Source organism: Pantherophis guttatus, chromosome 7, assembly GCF_059756535.1.
Source record: "Pantherophis guttatus breed Tessera chromosome 7, ASM5975653v1, whole genome shotgun sequence".
In the NCBI taxonomy this organism is placed as follows: Eukaryota; Metazoa; Chordata; class Lepidosauria; order Squamata; family Colubridae; genus Pantherophis; species Pantherophis guttatus.
In genome coordinates, this window is record NC_142069.1 from 56360335 (window position 1) to 56377453 (window position 17119).

At 39.4% G+C, this 17119-nt stretch overlaps 1 protein-coding gene across 7 annotated transcripts in view; it reads left to right on the forward strand.

Moving 5' to 3' along the window:
• CNTN1 (contactin 1) overlaps window positions 1-17119 on the forward strand; it is a 315977-nt gene that overhangs the window by 49508 nt on the left and 249350 nt on the right. The window contains exons 1-2 of one of the 7 annotated variants that reach the window (XM_060689024.2): window positions 10794-13438; window positions 13856-13958. The exons of 4 other annotated variants lie outside the window; for them this stretch is intronic. The gene's annotated coding sequence lies outside the window, so the exon portion shown is untranslated. Of the gene's footprint in view, window positions 1-10793; window positions 13439-13750; window positions 13959-17119 lie in introns of those variants that run through there. 2 more of the 7 variants (XM_060689025.2, XM_087873255.1) reach the window with 2 other exon arrangements.

Consider the following 17119-nt stretch of genomic DNA (forward strand, 5'->3'; position numbering starts at 1 on the left):
TCTTCTTAAGATGTCTCCTTTTTCTGGAGAGATTTCAGCAGTCTGGATCCAGCATTTGAATGCTGTTTTCAGCCATAAAGGCCAGGGCAGAAGTGTTTTCAGACTTGGCAAGATTCTGATATTGTAATTTATAATAGAGATCTCATGGTTTGATTTCTTGTCTGGGATACCTAAAAGGGCTGATAATATTGCAGAAACTTAGTAATTGTAGCTAGGTCTGGGCTAGTTAATGTTGTTGATGATTATCTATAAATCTTTTATGACTCATTGCCTCTGGGATCACCTGTTCCAGATAAAAATTGCCCACTCGATATACGCTGGTTGGGAGGTATGTTGAGGGTATTTTTCACCCCAAGAGATCCTGAAGTAAAAGTCTACTTTGCTGTAGCAGTAACCTCTCCTGGAGCAACTTGTTCCTTGGGTTAAGGATGACTCTCACACTGTTATATTTGGAAAAACTGTAAAAGTGGTGCTTTTATGCAAGCCGTCAGCATGGAGAATATCAATTAAGCAAATAGCCAAGATATTTCTAATCATGACCTTATGGTATTGGTTTTATGATATTGTATGATTTTGAATGTTTTGAGTAGGTACTTTAGCATATACCTTACTGAATTAGCAGTCCAAATACTTGAATTAGCAGTTACAGAAAGGCAATCCTTATGAAATGAAGTCCATTGTAATGTTTTATTAATTTATTATTAGATTTATATCTTTCTTTTGTACTATTCTCACTTCTTATTTTCCCCACAATAACAATCCCTGTGATGTGAGATGAACTAGGGAGAGAGACTAGCCCAAAGTCACCTATCCAGCTTTCATGCCTAAGAAAGACCACAGTCTCTTAGTTACTAATCCAATACATTAACCACTACCCCAGAGTGGCTCTCCTGTCATGAAAAATTGGAAGCAAGTGAATAACCCAGCTTGCTAGAACAAAGAACAATAATGAGCAAAAACAAAGTAGTGTGAATTTGTTCAGTAGCCTGAGTGAACAAAACATCCTTTCAGTGCTGTTGAAATTCTGATAGATAAGACAGCAAATTCTAAATGTGCCAATTCATAGCTATTCACTTGGAAAACATGCCATTGTCCTGAGAAACCTTGATGGTAAGCACAAACATCCCAGTGAGATCAACAGAAATATTGTGCTCTGTAGCCAGAATTCAGATATAGTTTGTAAAATTCTAAGTGGTTTTAGGAGAAGACATAGAGAAATACTGAATTAAAGTATAAAAATACTCCTTTGGATAAATGCTTTAGTTCATATTCCAAATGCAATGTGATTAATATTTTAGGTAGATTTATTTTGATCTGCCTTAAATATTAATCAAGTTCTCTATAAAACATCTTTGTACAGGGAAAGATTTAAAACTATTATTAAAATGTAGAATGAATCTGCACTCCCTTTCTGTATGCGCATATGCTGTGGCTGGCATGACATCTACTTTTGATGTACATTTTGTATACATTGTTTTGGGGTTCTGAAACTTTTTCAAGCACCAAGTATCTATAAAATAAACATAAATATATAAGTCATTGCAACCATAGAGAAGTGCAGGCCTCCCCTGTCCCCCTAAACATTTTTTTCAGTTCATAATTTCACTCCATAGGGAATAGACAGGTAAATTCTCTTACAGCAATCTAGCCTTACTTGCCCATTCGGAAGGAAGGAAGGAAGGAAGGAAGGAAGGAAGGAAGGAAGGAAGGAAGGAAACTAAATTATGGAAAGACCCATAGTAATGCTGGAACTCCTTGAATGGCATCTGAGTTTCCTGTGATGTGAATCCTGAGTTGCAGAGGCTACGGGGAATTGAGAGGTATCAAATCCCTTCCTACCAGGGTCTGACTATCTGCAGTGGTTACAAGTGGTTACAAGGACAAGACAGACAACAATGTTCCAAGCAGTTCCATTGTCAACCCTAACAATGTCAACCCTAACTCCATTGTCAACCCTAACTCCTCTGCCAGGAAACTATTTTTCCAGAACACACTGAATATCTAATCAAAAGCTGTCTGGTAGGAGTTGGTTCTATGTGTAAAACAGGAATAAGTTCTACACTGATTCTACACTGATATAGGTTCAGTATTGTCCATTACTTCAACCTGCTTTGGTGAATTGTTTATTCTTCCTTCCCAGTATCATTCTATCTTTATATTATGTGGTTCAGTATAATTTATTTTGTTAATATAAGTGCCATTTACATTAGGATTCCTGGAATATTCTGCCATATTTGTAACTTTTTTACCAGTTTCTAGCAAAAAAATACCCATTCAGGATAATGGGTTCAGACTTATGACATGATTCATTTAACAACCATTGTAAAATAGTCGTAAAATTGGGTCTAGTCAAGTTGGTGCCTCAAAGTATCGTATAAATCTTTCGCCTTTTACTCAAAGTATGACTATCATGACTTACAACCAAAATTCTGGTCCCAATTATGGTCATAAATTCAGGAGTACCTATAGTGGTTTTCCACTTCTATACTTTTTCCAGAAAGAAAATGCAAGTAATTGTTAGTATGCTCTGTATTTTTATCTGATCTTAGGTAGACATAATTTTGTAAAGACATAATATTCAAAATGAAGACTTGTGATAAGGGGCTATTCTTTTTTTTAAAAAGGGTCATCTTTTGGAATATCATTCCTCCAGAGATTAGATTGGTCCCAATCCTGCTGGCCTGTTGCAAAGATAAAAAGATGTGGGTCTGTCATAGACCTGGGGATCAGGTAGCACCAATTTGTTATTGTAAGTTTGTTTTTACCTTAGTGTGATGACCTGGGGCTGAACACGAAAGCAACACAGCCAGAGTGAAGGCTTAGCTCCCTTTTATTGCTCCAACTTTTCCCCCAAAAGTTCCCACAGTTCACTGTACGTCCAAGAGCACTGCTCCAAACACACACATATACATACCTTCACTAGTTCCTGGCTACTGTGAGTCTGGAAAAGCAGCCAGTTCTGAGAGCAAACATAGGTCAGGAAATTTGGCATGTCTTTAAATCTTATTTCCCAGGTGAGCCTTGTGAAGAGGGGTGGAATGCTCTTCTCTGAGCCGTTGGTTCGCCCTTTGTTGATCCCACCTCCTTTCCACCCTCCGCACTCGAGGATCGAGTGGGGTAGGCAATCGCTCCTCCCTGGAGTTCCGTCACTCCTCTGCTCTGCTGTCTACTCTTTCCCTCTCCTCCTCCCTCGCTCGGTCCTCCCTCTCTCCATCACTGGCCACTCCACCAAGGCCCGAGGGACCTGGGACTGCCCTGTCCTGCTCCCCTGGTTGCTCCCCTAGGGTTAAAGAAGCTGCACCATCCTCCTCCATTGGCCCTGCACCATCTCATCCTCCTCCTCGGACCCAGACTCTGATGGGGCCATGACACTTGGTTCGGATCACATGTAAATTGTTTTGTCTTTGTAAATTTCATATCCTGTTTTAATTATTGTTAGTTGCCAAGTCTGAACCTGAGATGGCTTTACAGCCATCTCTGAGTAGTTTACAATATCAGCATATTGTCTCCAACAATCTGGATCCTCATTTTATTGACCTCGCAGGATGGAAGATGAGACAACCTTGAGCCCTGTCAGAATTGAACTCCTGGCTGTGGGTAAGGTTTGCCTGCAATACTGTATTCTAACCACTGCATCACATTATTAAATTAAATTAGAAGCCCTATCTTAGTATTAAAGCTAAATTGAGAGTTGGATAACAATTGACTTCATTTTGCCTTTTTTTTTCTATTATTGTTTTGATCCTCTAATAATGATGATAAAGGTTATGGCTTAGAATTATGTATTGGATATTGACTGCTAAATGTTATTTAACAAACTATGTTTAACTATAATGTATTGCAAACAATAAATACAGTCTATATGTCAAAATCAATATTTTGAAGCTTGAAAATTCTGTAATAGATGTATCATGTGTAAGATTCTTCACATGTGTCATACTGTTTTAGCTGAAGGAAGCAATTGATATTATAGTGAATTCAGCTTATAAGAAGAATATGTAAAAATGTTACATTTTTATGTATTTACGTCTTGATACATTAAAAATGTATCAAGAACACAAAAGATATTGCTTAACTGATATTCAGTAGACTGTGGAGTAAATATCTTTTTGGAAACAGTTAATAAAATAATACTCAAAGATAGGCCTTTTTAATTATTTACACACTAAAAATAACTTATCTGAATACTGCATTTCTGTTTTACATTCAGTTTAAGTATTTTACATTGAAGAAAACCTGTGTATCCTATTAATTTGGCTTGGAATGGGCTCTTCCGCTGACCACAGAAGAGGGCATTTATACAACTTTTTCATTACACAGTTCTCCATATGCTTTGTGTTTTTTTTAATTGGCAAGAGACTAATGAGTTTCAGATTAATAGCATTTATCTAAAGGTTTTTGTTTTGAATAAAACTGCCATTATTGAAACAAAATATAAAACCAAGATTTATCTGTTGAGAGAGAAGAGACTTAGAAGAAGACAAAAAAACACAACATTTTAAAATAGTAATTGGCTATTATAAGAATGTGGACATTCACAAAGTTGATCAATTTTGCTATGATTACCATTAAGAACTATGTCTTTTAAATAATCAGCGTCCTATCTCCTCTGTCCCGATGACCACTATCCCAGGACCTTTGTGTTGCTTACACATATTGATGATGATGATTTGGGAACAACAGAAAACCCAGGATGATGTAGCTGACAATGGGGCCACCTCATGCTATATGTGGGAAGGCTAAACTTTTTCACAGCTTCTTTGTTTTCTACACAAAGCCTCCGTGCACCAGATTTGAGGTGTTGAAAAACAAAAGTGGAACAACAGAAAAACATCTATAGGACTAACTCCTTTTTATGGCTATTCCTGCATCTCACTTTTTTCTTGGAATCCTGGCAATTGAACCATATACGTAATTTTTCCAAAATATTGGAATGCAGCTAAGACAATTTATAACCATACAGATTGGCATAATTACAGATTGTAGTTATAATGCTTTTTCTTAACCATAAAACTTGATTCATGATCTGTTTGGATGACACAGAACCAGCGGTGAAATCCGGCTGGATCTATCCAGCTCATGCGAACTGGTAGGGCCAGCAGCGGGAGGCTCCACTCACCCGCCAGGATGTCATTACGTCCCGTTTTTTACCCTCTGCGCATGTACAGAAGGCTCTGTGCATGTGCAGAAGAGGCATGCGTGAGCGTAGCGAGCGCGCACACGCACTCACATTTCCGAATCAGTAGCGAAGGTAAGTGCATTTCACCGCTGCACAGAACATGCAACTACAATTTGGCTTAGTGCATTATATAAATATGTACAGTAGGTTATCCTGTATAGGTTTAACTTTCCTACTCATTTTGTATTTATCTCTATTAGTTTATTTATTTAAAAATACTTAACATTTCTAAATTGAAGTGAATTGTTAGCAAGTTCATGTTAAAAATATAAGGCCAAGAGATAGTCTGTGTTTAATGAATTAAAGTTTTAAACAACTATGCATTTGTACAAATCCATGGATGAAAATCCTAAAGGGGAAAACAACTCTTGTGGAAAACTCTGAAAAATACGATCATAAAAGCTCAGTCCAGCACAATACCACTGAAAAAGGAAAACAAGAAATTCAAGAAGAAGCCAGCATGGCTGCACAAAGATCTCTCTGACAGATTGAAAGACAAAAAGGACAAGTAAAGAAAATGGAAAGAGGGACACATAACTAAGGCTGATTACCAGCAGATAGCCAGAACATGTAAAGAAGTTAGGAAAGCAAGGCTCAGAATGAACAAAGACTTGCAACAAAAGGCAAAGATAATTTAAAAAAAGTTTCTTTCAATGTATCAATAACAAGAAAAAATCCAAGGAAACAGTAGGTCCACTAAAGAGAGAAGATGCTAAGGAAATAACAGGCAGCAGGGAGAAAGCAGAGCTGCTTAACTCATTCTTTGCATCAATCTTCATGCAAAAAGAAATTATAGCCCAACATACCAAAAAAACTACTGTACAAGACAAACTAGAAATAAAAATTAAAATAAGCAAGAAAATAGTAAGAGAACACCTATCTGACCTTGACATATATAAATTACTGGGACCTGACAGTTCTGAAAGAGCTGGCAGATGTTATCTCAGAACCATTGTACCATCTTTCAAAAATCCTGGAGCACCGGTTAACTACAGGAAGATGGAGAAAAATTGGATGCGGTTCCCATCTTCAAAAAGGAAAAAAAGCAAACCCAGGAAACCACAGACCAATCAGCCTAGCATTAATATATGGAAAAATTCTGGAAAAGATAATAATAATAAAAAAAACAGATCTGCAAACAGTTAGAAGTAAATAAAGTTATAACTAGTAGCCAGCACGGGTTTGTTAAAAACAGATCATGCCAAACCAATCTTTTTTCAGTCCTTGATAAAGTGACTAAATTAATACACCAGCGAAATGCTGTGGACAAAGTATAGATTTCAGTAAGGCATTTGACAAAATAGACCACAATCTACTTCTTGGTAAGCTAGAAAAATGTGGAATAGACAACATCATCATGGATGATGGATTTGTAGCTGGCTGACAAACCATACTCAATGAGTAAGTCCTTAATGGTACTACATCCACATGGAGAGAAGTAAATAGTGGGGTACCACAAGGCTCCATCTTGAGAGGCAGGCCTTACATAAAGCAGGCTCTGCAAAAGTGGTCAACCCAGAGAAGCAATTTCGCTCTACTGAGGGGACCCTGCAAATAATGTCTGAACAAAGTGGTGAGCAAGGAGAGGCAGAATGCTGAGGGGAGACCTCTCCTACCATCCAGCCAGGTGCCAGCTCTATCTGCACTATCAAAGACATTGAAACTGTGCTGGAAGGCTCCACAAAGCCCCGGTGGTCAATAGGAGTGGGGAAGAAAGACAACTGGGATGGCAGAACCAGAGAAGTCACCCTCACCCATGGCAGCTGGCAACCAGGCTGGAAATGTGAGCTGAAAGCCCTGTCAGACCAAGAAGAACTGACTGAGGAGCCGTCCGGGGACGATTGACTCAAAAGACATGTCATCCAACTCATGATGGAAGCTTTTGAGAACCTTGGAGTAAAGGGGGAGCTGGATCGCCCCCAGAAGGGGGGAGAGACTGTAGCGGCAGCCAGTGGAGCCGGAGCCATCATCCTGAATCCAGAAGCCACAGGGTCAGTTGATGGCTACACTGGAGCAGCAGCCGTCCCGCTAAACCTGCCCCGTGCAGCGCCGGCTCCTGCGAACGTCCCCGGTCAGCCCAAAGCACCACAGCTGTGGCTGGGAGAGCCGTGCCAACCCAAGGCATTCCCAGGGAATACAAGGACTTAATTGAAGTTTTCAGCAAAGAGGGCTCTGACGAGCTCCCCCCCCACCATCCCACAGACTGCACCATCGAAATCCTCCCAGGTGCCAAACTACCAAACCCCAAGACGTATAGCATGTCCCCCCACAAGACTTCAAGGAGTTGAGGATCTTCATAGATAAGAATCTGGCTAGGGGTTTCATCAAACCAATGTGACCAAAAATGCCGCCCCAGTGCTGTTCTGAGAAAAAAAGAGATGGGATGCTTACGTGTAGACTATAGAAATTTAAACACTGTAAGGGTAGAAAATGTGTACCCCCTCCCCCTCATGAAGGATGTGCTAGGTCACCTCTCCAAGGGAAAAGTCTTCTCAAAACTGGACTTGAGAGAAGCTTATTACTGAATCAGGATTAGGGAAGGGGATGAATGGAAAACAGCTTTTAACACCCCCTTGGTGTTACCAATTCAAAGTGCTCCCATTTGGACTACAAGGCACTCCCGCCATGTTCATGCAACTCATAAACGAGATGCTCCATGAGCACCTATACAAAGGGGGTTCTGGTGTATTTAGATGATACACCAAAACTGAGCACATAAAACTGTCTGGGGGGTCCTAAACAAACTCTTGTCCAGGGGGACAAGCCAAGGCTGAAACAGCCCCTAAACTGGACTATGGAATACCGGGCAGCATTCAAGAAACTGAAACAATTATTCTCAGCTGAACCCATCCTAAAGCACCTAGACCCAGAAAAACCTTTTGTCATACAGGCAGACACCAGAGACATGCCTGTCGGGGCCGTCCTACTCCAAGAAAATGAACAGGGCCAACTACAACCCTGTGCATACACGTTTAAAAAATTAACAGACACTGAACAAAGGTGGGCTGTCTGGGAGAAAGAGGAATATGCAGTGCGATGGGCTCTCGTTACGTGAAGACATTTCCTAGAGGGAAACAAAATCACTTTCGAGGTGTGGACTGATCATAAAAATCTGGAGGCCCTTAAGACCCTGTGGAAACTCTCCCCCAAAAAGTGTGCTGGGCTCAATATTTTAAGCATTTTGACTTCAGCCTCAAATATTTTCCTGGGGGAAAGAATTTTCTAGCAGGCGTACTGTCCAGAAAACCACAATATAATAGCAGAAAACCCAAAGAGATCAAACCCCTGCTCCCAGCCTCCCAGCTGGCAGCCAAAGTGATAACCAGATCGCAAGCCAAACAAGGCCTTCTAGTGGACAATGCCACCATTCAGGCATTTAAACAAGCCCTACTTAATGATGACTGGTTCTAAACCCATAAAAATACCTGTTTGCTTAAAGATGACCTGGCTTGGATAGGGGGAAAATTATACGTTCCAGCTAGCCAGAGGCTTCCTCTCATGAAGGTACGCCATGACTCCAAACTGGCTGGCCACTTTGGGTTCATGAAAACCCTGCACCTTATAAAAAGACAATTCTGGTGGCCATCACTCAAGAAAGACATAGAGGGCTACGTTGCTAGTTGCCCTGTCTGCGCAGCAGCGAAAGGAAGGCAGAGAGAAACTCCTGGACTCTTAAAACATAGTCAAACCTTCAGCACCCTGGAGAGAGATCTCTATGGATTTTATTGTAGAGCTGCCAGAAAGTGGGGTAATGCTGTCATTTGGGTCATAACGGACCTGTTCTCCAAGCAGGCCCATTTTATCCCCTGCCAAAAAATCCCCACTGCCAAGGCACTTGCCAAAATGTTCCTACAGCACATTTATCGACTGCATGGGGCCCCACAGATAATATCTGATTGGGGGGTTCAGTTCACTTCAAAGTTCTGGAAAGCTTTTCTGGGCGGGCCTCCTAGATACTGGCCAGGGCCTAACCTCCTCCCATCATCTGGCCACTAACAGAGTGACAGAGAGACTGAACAGCATTCTAGAACATTATTTGAGATATTTTATTAATTATCAGCAAGATAATTGACCGGGAGGATTTTTCATCAGGTTCGCCTGATTCGCCAGTTGCGTCCCTTTCTGGATCGGGACTCGTTACGCACGGTCACTCATGCCCTTATCACCTCCCGCCTGGACTATTGCAACGCTCTCTACATGGGGCTCCCCTTGAGGAGCACCCAGAGGCTCCAACTGGCACAGAGTGCGGCCGCACGGGTGGTAATGGGAGCGACATGGCATTCCCATGTAACACCCCTCCTGCGCGAGCTGCACTGGCTCCCGGTGGTCTTCCGGGTGCGCTTCAAGGTTTTGGTTACCACCTTTAAAGCGCTCCATGGCTTAGGACCTGGGTACTCACGGGACCGCCTACTACCACCAATAGCCTCCCACCGGCCGGTACGCTCCCATAGAGAGGGGCTCCTCCGGGTGCCGTCAGCCAAACAATGCCGACTGGCGGCCCCCAGGGGGAGAGCCTTCTCTGTAGGGGCACCTACTATCTGGAACGAGCTCCCCCCAGAGATACGGAGGATCCCGGATCTGCGCACCTTCCGCCGCGCTTTAAAGACCTTACTATTTCACCAGGCCGGCCTGGCCTAATTTTCCCCCTCTTTTATAAAAGATTTTTAATTTTTAAATATCTTTTAGTATTTTATACATTCAATTTTAAATTGGTTTTAAAAGTTTGGGGTTTTAAATTTGTCGGGGCCAAAATTATTTAATTTGATTTTATTCTACTTTTAAATTTTGTATATATGTGTTTTATTGTTTGGCTGTGCACCGCCCTGAGTCCTTCAGGAGTAGGGCGGTATAGAAATCAAATCAAATCAAATCAAATCAAATCAAATCAATCAATCAATCAATAATTGGACAGACCTCCTGCCCTTTGCAGAGGTGACATACAATAACTCTGTACATTCTAGCATGGGATTCACCCCGTTCCAAGTTGCAACAGGCCAGGATTTAACCCCAATGCCAGAACTACCAGTATAGGAACCAACCATACCCTCCCTTACACCTGGCCAGTAGTAAGATTAGCTCTAAGCGAGACTAGGACCGCTTTTAAAACTCAAGCCGACAAAAAAAGAACTGAACAAAAACCTTTCAAAATAGGTGATAAGGTCTACTGATTCACCAAATTCCTACAGTCCTTGCAACCCTCTAAAAAGTTGAGACCTAAGTTCATAGGACCTTTCTCTATCACTAGGATCATTAACCCAGTAACTGTGGAATTACTCCTCCTTAAAACACTTAGGCAGATCCATCCAGTGTTACACTGCAGCCTACTGAAGCCAGAAATTTCCTTGTCTCTAAGGCCACCTGCAGCCATTCCTCTGACCTCTATTATGATTGAGGGGGAACAACACTTCGAGATCAAGGAACTAGACTCTCACAAACACCATGGCTCCATGTGATATTTAGTAGCCCGGTAGCATTTACCCTCCCTCCCAGAATGAATGGATGGCTAAAAACATTTTAGGGCTCTTACATTACTCAAGAAATTCCACTCGCAGTACCTGACAAACCCAACTAACCCACTACATTGTCTCTCTTTGTGTTTCCTTTATAGGTGGATCTTTCATTTTTCTAGGAGGGCAGCATGTCAGATCCCTACCTTGATACTGCCATTTCTGTGCGGAGGGGGCCTGGATCTCGTTATTCACTTATTGCCCTCTTCCTGTTTCCTGCACATCCTGTAATCCCTTAGTTTATAATCCTAGCTCTGACACCTATCTGCCCTGTGCTTTGATTTACCTTTGGGGAATGTGTAAGGGGGGAGGGTCATCTGTTTTGCCTGAGTTTTGAAGCCCCCTGAAAGAAGCGCCTGGGAACAGTTCCTTATCTCCTTCCCAGGATGGCCATTTCCACAACATCTTCGCACCTGTGGATTGGCTCATTCAACATCGGACTGAGGGGAGGGGTTTCTAACTCCTTTATTCTAATGGAATTGCCTAAGGGGAACTTAGAGCCTGCTTTACTTTTGTCTTGCAATCACTTTCCTTTCAATAAAAGTTTCCTTTTGAAAAGCTGAAACTTCAAGAGTTCATGCTTTCTTGAATGGGGAAGAGAGGCAGGCCTTACATTAACATCAATACCCAGGAAGATACAGATACAGATTAACAGAGTTTTAAGGGACCTTGTAGGTCATCTAGTCCAACCCCCCACCCAGCAGATTCTACACTATTTTTGACAAATCGCAGTCCAGTCTCTTCTTGAAAGCTTCCAGTGATGAAGCTTCCACAATGCAGCCAAAAAAGCCAATGCAATCCTAAATTGCATTAATAGAGGGATACAATCAACATCAAGTGAGGTACTAATACCACTCTATAAAGCTTTAGTAAGACCACACCTAGAATACTGCATCCAGTTTTGGTCACCACACTATAAAAAAGGTGTTGAGACTCTAGAAAAAGTTCAGAGGAGAGCAATCAGAATGATTAGGGGACTGGAGAGTAAAACATATGAAGAACGGTTACAGGAACTGGGCATGGCTAGTCTAGTGAAGAGAAGGACCAGGGGAGACATGATAGCAGTGTTCCAATATTTGAGGGGCTGCCACAGAGAGTTAGGGTCAAACTATTTCCAAGGCACCTGAAGGCTAGACAAGGAATAAAGAATGGAAACTGAACAAGGAGAGATTTAACCTGGAAATAAGGAGAAATTTTCTGACAGTGAGAACCATCAACCAATGGAACAGCTTGCATTCAGAAGTTGTGGGAGTTTCATCACCGGAGGCTTTCAAGAAGGGATTGGACTGCCATTTGTCAGAAATGGTATAGGGTCTCCTGCTTGGGCGGGGGGTTGGAGTAGATGACCAGAAGGTCCCAACTCTGTTAATCTGAGTTTGTTTTGAAAAAATGTTTGCATACAGAAAAATCTTTGGAAAAAAGGGAACATAAGTGAGAAGAACGCTGATTAACTGCAGAATTATTCTAGTACTTTGTCACTAGAAATGACATTCCTAATCATGGTGAGAAGTCTCATTTCCATTTGGAAAGCAACTTTTCTTCACAAATTAGAAACAATACAAATCAGTTTTCTATAGTAGTTTCCTGTTGGGAAATGGTATTTTGGGATGCTCTTGTAAATGTTGGAAAATAATTTTAACAGATATTTATTCACATTTTACAAAATTCATGGCTATTATTAATATAATACAATGATGTTTTCATATCTGGTTATAGAAATTTGTTGACATAGTTCTAGAATTGTTCTTTCAAATATTTTATAATTAAAGACATTTATTGGAACAGGTTGACATTAAACTTTGTCACAATGAACCTAATGTAATTTTGAGGATTAGAATGGATTCAGTTTTTGATATTATTAGAACATCTTGTGACATTTCTGTGAACATTTTTCTCCACCCTCCCTTTTATTCATTGTTATGTTTGATTAAATTTTAAAGAGAAATAAATACTTATGTTTGTGTTCTCATTTATCAAGTATATTTTTAGAAATGTATCAATTCCCATTTGAAAAGTTGTAACTTTTAAAAATTGTATTTATAACTTATGTTCTAAAATTATTCCTATTTCATAATTTATTTGATTTGTATCCAATTTTATAAAATTCATTTTTATGAAAACAGGAAGTAGCTAGGAATACTAGGAGTAGATCTAATTGGCTATAGCCAACTCTCATTAATTGCTGTCTAATTAAGGAAATTGAATTTAATATTATTTAATTTTAAGTGTTATAATTTTCAAGACATTTACTCTACTTTTTTATTCCAGTGTAGCAATACAAATTATAATATATATAAAATGATTAAAGTAGCAAACAAAATCTAATGTTTGTTCTTGTTTTTTTGATCTTAGTAAAATATATCCCATGGCAGTAGGAGAAAATATTTATTTCAGGGGTGTCAAACTCACATTGTCACTGCAGCATCACGTGACATATCAGAACTTTTCCTCCCTTTGCTAAACCGGGCATGATGCATCCGGCCCGCAGCTGGGAGTTTGACAGCCCTGCTTTATTTGATAGAATTGAGCATAACTAATCTAGCAGGGCTGATAATGCCTATTTAGAATAAGGAAAAAAGAGTAATTGGCAATGTATTTTTTTCATCCAAAAGTAAGGGCAGTATATAAAATAAAGATGTGGGAAGAAATTTAGCTGTATCATGCCATGCATGTTGGCATTACAATTCAGTGCTGCAAGGGAGGGAAAACTTAGATCTGCCTCTGATGTAGGCTGGACCAACTATTTGCTGCAGTGAGTCAGTGCTTCTTCTTGATTATTTTAGTAATCCGATCAATATATTTCCATTATGGACTGCAATGCTATGCAGGAAGTATCCTGATTATTGTAATGTATACATTATGCATTTTCTTGCTTTAGTCTTGAGACTGAAAAGTATGGATCTCATTATTATGAGATGAACCTTTGCAGAAAATGACTGTGTGGGGACTGCTTTTTTTTAAAAAAGATAATTCTTTGAGTTTACCATGCTCAGAACAGCTGATTTAAAAATGTTGTAGCCATCTAAAAGCTAGTTTCTTGCCCCTAGCTTGTTTTTCTCAGAAGATTGGCTGAGAGATGATAACAGCTGTGCTTTGCTCTGAAGTCACAGCTTGAAATCACAAGTCATCCCTGTTCCGTCTTTCTCTTTTAATTTGCTTTCTGCCACAGAAGAGAATATGTGAAGTTTTAGGGTGCAGCTATCTACATTTCAGAGCATTTGTTTAAGATATTTATTATAGACAAAAAAACAAAAGGAAATTCTTCAGCTAAGGTAAATATTTCTAACCCCTTATATGGCAATTCAGTCAGATTTCTGTGTTCAGCTTTTTCTGTGATCAACTTTTTAAGACAGTATGTGAAACCTAGATCATTTTGGAGTATTGCTTTTGTAGCAGGCATCTGAAGAGGCATTATAATGTGGAAAGCTCCTTGATATTTTTTTTAAAATACTGTTTGTAGTAGATTTGGATCTTTTACTGAAGATGTCTAACAGGAAGGGGGCATAGTATATTAAGCTGATACAAAAGATAATCTACACATTATCAATACCTACAATGCTATTAATGTTACCTGGACTTGACTACATTGTTTAATTTTCATGCTTTTAGTATGCACACCAGGTAAACCATCACCATCTGTTGTTAAAAGCATTTGCGGTGCTTGAGATTCTCAAATGGGCAAAGGGTTGAAATGATACAATTTAGGAAGCATATCTGTATACATATATAATTTCGTTCTAAGTTTCTTAATACTAAAATACTTTGGCAAAAACTAGATGATAACTATAATGCAACAGCGTATTACTACATAGGGATAAGGAATTAGTATATTTGTATGCATTGCTCTTTGAAACTAGGAGTCAAAAGCAACAATAGATGGATATTATGAAAATAAAAATTCCATTATTTTCTATGTAGTTGAATGTTCACGATTTGTGGAAGAATGGTTTATATGCAATATAATAACTGAATATACATTTGTAACTGGTGTTTAATAAAAGCTAATGCATTGTGCAACATAATGAATAGTATCAAAAATGCTATTAAACATATGCTATACTAAATTTATTAGGTATCTGACAGCTTTTTGATATTGTCAGAAATGTACTAGCTAATCACAGCATTTAAATATTCTTGGGTTTAAAATAATTAGTTTTAATAATATAGATATAAAAGTTTCACTTTCTAAAGTAATAATTCTAAAATAAAATATTCTCTAAATTTTAGTTACAATTTATTGTAATGCTATTTTTGCTTTCCACTTAATCATTTTCATCTTCTGTCCCATGTCTATTCCTGTTTTTGACCTTTTTGACCTGTTGCTTTTATAGCTATTAAATACATCTTTTCTTATAAATTCAACTCATTTTTAATCTCTATATAATTTGCAGTTCAGTAATATCTCTTCATTAAAACTTCTGAACGCTTAGTATAGTAAATAGCTTTTTTAACTTGAATTCTCTTATGTGCAATATTTTTATAGCTGTTTTTTCTTTTCTGTATAACTATTCATTGAATGTTTCTACAGGAATACATTTTGTTTTTGCTTTCTTTCCTGTTGGAGCCCATTTTATTCTCACTTTCCTCTTACACGCTATTTATTTTATTTAATTATATTTACATACCTACTAGTTCAGGAGCTCAGGGCAGTGCTTCCTATTTTCATTGTCCATCACACAACATATTTTACTATTGTTTTAAATCCAACACAGAATTTTGTCCTTAGCTTTATATCTTTTCCCCCTTTACATCCTAATTTCTGGTTGTTGCCAAGTCATACCATTGTTCCAATTACAATATTGCAAAGCTCTAATCCTTTCATTTCCTACATTAACCTCAAATATAAGCACTGGTTAAATTATGTTCTTTTTTTTCTTTAGTACACTCCAATGTTATAAATTAATAGGTTGAAAATAAAATAAAATCTTATTGAGTACTCTTCCTTACGTGCATATTTTATTAAATTGCTACGATGTCTTCATACCCTTTCCAAATTCCCAGAATTATATGCTTGAGATGAGCAGCTATAAAATTTGAATACATAAATACACCAGCATGCCTACCATCCCTGTCCTACTGCCCCCATTTATTTGTGTTCATTTCCTTCTTCACATCCATGTTCATATTCATACTTGCTATTTTGTACATGTTTGACAAATACATTTTTTTTAAAAGTAAAAATTATTCAATTATGAATCGTCCTTTTGTTTTGAGAACAGTTCACTTCTTTGTCGGAAACTTGCAGCAGTGACTTTGGTGGGTTCTTGGCTCCCACAGTCTATCCCTGGAGCATCTGCATTCCTTCTCATCCTTCCCTTTGCCCAGTTCTTTGGCAAGTTGAATAACAATAAGACTCAAAAGTTTCAAAAGTGGTTCAATCTTAACATTTTGGTTTCCACTTGACAAACTAGTAGGGATGTTAGCAAATTATACTATAGAATAACCTTGGTTGCTTGGGGAGACGCGTGACTTGCTCTCCACCCATAGACACTGGCATAGCCCGGCCGTGGCCGATGCTCAGCATCATAATGGGCTCCAGGAGGAGGGGGGGATGCCATCTCCCCCATTGTGAAGCTTGCTAAATTTAACAGTGCTGCGCAAGGTTCTGTGAGAGCAGTGGGCAGGCTATGGAGGTGGCAATAGCAGCGGCGTCAACAAGTACAGGGGCACTTGACTCCCACTCTGGAATATGGAGTGAGTCTCCCTCCCCTGCTGTTGCCCTTACCTTCTCAGGCCAGGCAAGGAGTGACTGGGAGGGGAGGGTGAGGGGCAGGGCCAGACAGTGGTGAGTTCAGCCGACAAGGAGCCACAGCAGGGGGACGAAAGAGCTTCATTTATGTGGGAATCTGAAATGACTCTTGATTTAAATCATATGGTAAAAAGCACCCCAAGAAGAAGAAATAACAACATCAGCAAAAACAAAAAAATAACCTTTGCCCGTTTTTGGAAAATGGTTCAAGAGGGAACACACACACGCAAGGCAGAGAGAGAGAGAGAGAGAGAGAGAGAGAGAGAGAGAGAGAGAGAGAGAGATCTGTTTCCCACAGAAAAGAAAACACTGGGAGCCACAAAACCTGGGTAGGCATGATGGTGTGTGTGTGTCATGTGACTGGCTGGGAATGTGTGACGTCAAGTTGGCCATGCCCACCCAGGTTTTGTGGCTCCCTGTGTTTTCTGTAGGAAATGGGTCCAAATGGCTCTTTGAGTGTTTAAGGTTGCCCTTGGTCTAGCTACTATCAAAGGATTCAATTAGGCAAGAATGAGAAATGCTTCTTCAAAATAAGAATGTTGCCAAATATGTGATAGCAGAAACTGAACTTTTAAATTGCTGTAGCTTTAATTACCCTTGTCTCTCCATCCAAATACAAATGAAGCTAAACAGTCTTAGTTCTTCACTTGGTTAATTTCTGTGCTCAACCCTCTACTGTGGATC